Genomic DNA, 3,012 nt, shown 5'->3' on the forward strand with positions numbered 1-3,012 from the left:
TGCAGCCAGAGGTTCCTGTGCCAACAGCTGGCAGTGATTCTTCCCCAAGCACTACTTAGCACCTTCCCAGCCCTGACTGATTGAAGCTCTCTGTGCCTCTGTGATGTGCCCGGGGTGGCTGCAGGCAGTGTCCCAGCCCTGCTGGTCTGGCAGAAGAGCTGCTCATCAAGAGAAATGTGCTTTTGAAGCTCCTCTTGGTTACCAGGAGCTGCCTCTGTGCCAGGAGCCCAGCCCAGCTCAGCAGCACAGACACAGCACCAGGACTTTAATGAGCCTCTGGGGCTTTGTGCTCAGGCCCTGAACATCAGTCCCTGAGAGGGAGCTGAAGAAACCTCTCCAGAACTCCAAGTCAGAATCCAACTGCAAAGTTTCTTGGACTTTTAATGGGTCTCACTGAGGGACAAAACTGAGAAAGTGTCCCCAGGCCCCAGGCAGAGCAGAGAACTGGAGGCAGTGATGACAGGTGGGGACATAGAGAAGCCAAGTCTTGGTGCCCTGGAGCACAGCAGGCTCTGTGCCACCAAGGGCTGTGAGGAGACACCTTGTCCTGAGGCACTGGGGCCTCCTGGCACAGCCCCAGCCAGGCTGGGCACTGTCAGCCCCTTGTCCTGTCCTCAGCATCCCCCCCTAGCCCACATCCCAGTGGCCTCAAGGATCTGCTGGAAGGAGTCCCTGGGGAGCCTTGCTCAGCAATGGCCCTGGGGGCTCCTGAGTGCTCCCAGGGACTGCAGGATTTTGAAAGGACTTTGGGTTTGGCTTTTGCCTTGAGTCTCTGGGATGCCTCTGCCATCCTGGCCTCCAATTATCTGCTGTACTTAGTCCCTGGAGAGGCTTCGTCAGTAACAACACTCAGCGGGACGCATTAATACTTCAAGGTACTTCAGTTATTTTAAGGTACTTGGTGTTTCCCTTTTGATACTGACTCTGTGAGAGGTTTGTGCAGTCATGGCCCCAGTTCTCTGGTTTAACGAGTCCCTTGAGAGCTTTGCACTTACACTCAGTAGGGCTAATTAACACTTTGAGATACTCAAGGTTTTTAAGGTACTTTATGGATTTAAGGATACTTTTAGGTACTTTTATGGATTTTTCTTCCGACACTGAGTCTCTAAGAGATTTTTGTGCCATCCTGGCCTCCAATTCTCTCCTCCAAGGAGTCCATGAGGATCCTGTGTTGGGTATCTTCCCCCTTTTCTCTTGTACAACATAGATGGAACTGAAAGAATTTTGTAAGACTTTCTAAAAGCATCCAAACAAACATGAGACAATTAACAACACAACAACAACCACTAAGAGAATGAATAGTCCTGTTTTAGCTAGACATCATCCAACACTTTAGTCCTCAGGATTGGAAGAGTTTATTGAACCAATCTTTGTTTTCCACTTGAAGCTTCTTCAACCCTTCCTTCAGTACCTGAATGCTCTTGTGGATTGACTCGCTGTGGATGGAGAGGTTCATGCAACACGTGCCCTCAGAGTCTACACAGCCATGCCCATGTGCCCAGAGTAAAAACTCTATCGCTGTTCTGCAAGGTGACATGTCTGATGGTCTCTATGTCTGAGAGCACCCCACTCAATGTGAAGGAGGTAGCATTGCTTTGCTTACTTAACAGGCACCCAAGATGGTCTGCTTGTCCTAAAGCTTTAGCTGCAGCCACCCAAGCTAGTCCAAATTGGGGGTGCTACCATCCAATACCTGGATTAAAGCTTTCAAAGCCATCTCTTTGACATCATCCAATACTTCTCTGAGGACACCTGCTGCTTGATCATCTGGTAGGCTGTGTTGTCCTTCTCCAGCTGGATGATTGTTTGTCAATTCCGCCCTTGCCTCATTATTAGCATAGTCTGCTATTAATTGATTTAGTGAACACTTCCATCCCCCTTCCCAAAGGGTGTATTCTGTAGGTGACAACAACATGGTCATAATATATTTTAAATCATATGAGGTTGAGACATGTGCTGTAAACATGGCCCTCATTAGTCCATTAAAACAAGGCAAGTCCTTCCTATGGTCTTTAGCTGCCCTACACAGATCCTTGATTTCCCTGTAAACCAATGGCTGATACCTGGGATTCTGCCCCCTTCTTTCATAACATACCGGGGCAACGAGGAGTTTCAAGACTATTGGCCAGTCTCCTTCCTTAACTACTTCCTTCCGAATCTTTTCCTAGGGAACTTCTTGGGTTGAGGGGAAAGGTGGCTCTGGGGAATCCAAACTGTTTTTTAAGGAGGAAGAATAACTTGGAGGAGAAACATTTGGATTAGAAATAGTGTGACAGTTGGGCTTAGTATCTGTGACCATGGGGTTATATTTTTGCCGGAGGGTGAGGCAAAGGGCACTGCCATTTTGTCAGGTTTTGGGGAGGAAGGGCCTTGATTTAGGATGGCAAACAACTGGGCTGGCATTCTGGAGGCATGGCCCAGGCTGAAGGTGGAATGATTGAAAGTGGGGGCGTGACCTGCAGTTCTGGGGATGGTGTCTGGAGGTTTGTTCACGGCGGAAGAGAAGGTTGTGGTAGCAGAAAGTGGAGGAGCCAAGATGGAGGGAGGACAGTCAGGCTCAGGGGCATCTGGAAAATTTTTAATGATCTACTTCACAATTGATTTTTATTTGTTCTTTGAAGATATTTGGTCGTGATCAGTGAGAGTTAACTTAGAGCATCCATATATGCACCTTTCTACTTTGGAGATTTGGCTGCCCATTTTTCTCTTTCTCCACCTTAGGTGGAACAGCCACTGGAACACCCCAAATCAATAATGGGACATGGGTGCATATTGTAAAAACACAGTGGCAAAATGGGCAATAATTGTCCTGCGTTTCCCTAAACCCACCTGCAATCCTACACAGGTGAAACTGTCGTTGTCCCTGGGGATCCTGGCCGAGATCCCTCAAAACAATGATCAATCTGCCAACCTGACACAATCCAAAATCCTGGGGAGCACTGGTCTATCCATCAGCTAACCACTCTGACGAGACTAAATGTCAGGGTCTCTGTTTGGGTGGCAAAGGTCGCA

This window comes from Melospiza melodia, unplaced genomic scaffold, assembly GCF_035770615.1.
Source record: "Melospiza melodia melodia isolate bMelMel2 unplaced genomic scaffold, bMelMel2.pri scaffold_62, whole genome shotgun sequence".
NCBI lineage: Eukaryota > Metazoa > Chordata > Aves > Passeriformes > Passerellidae > Melospiza > Melospiza melodia.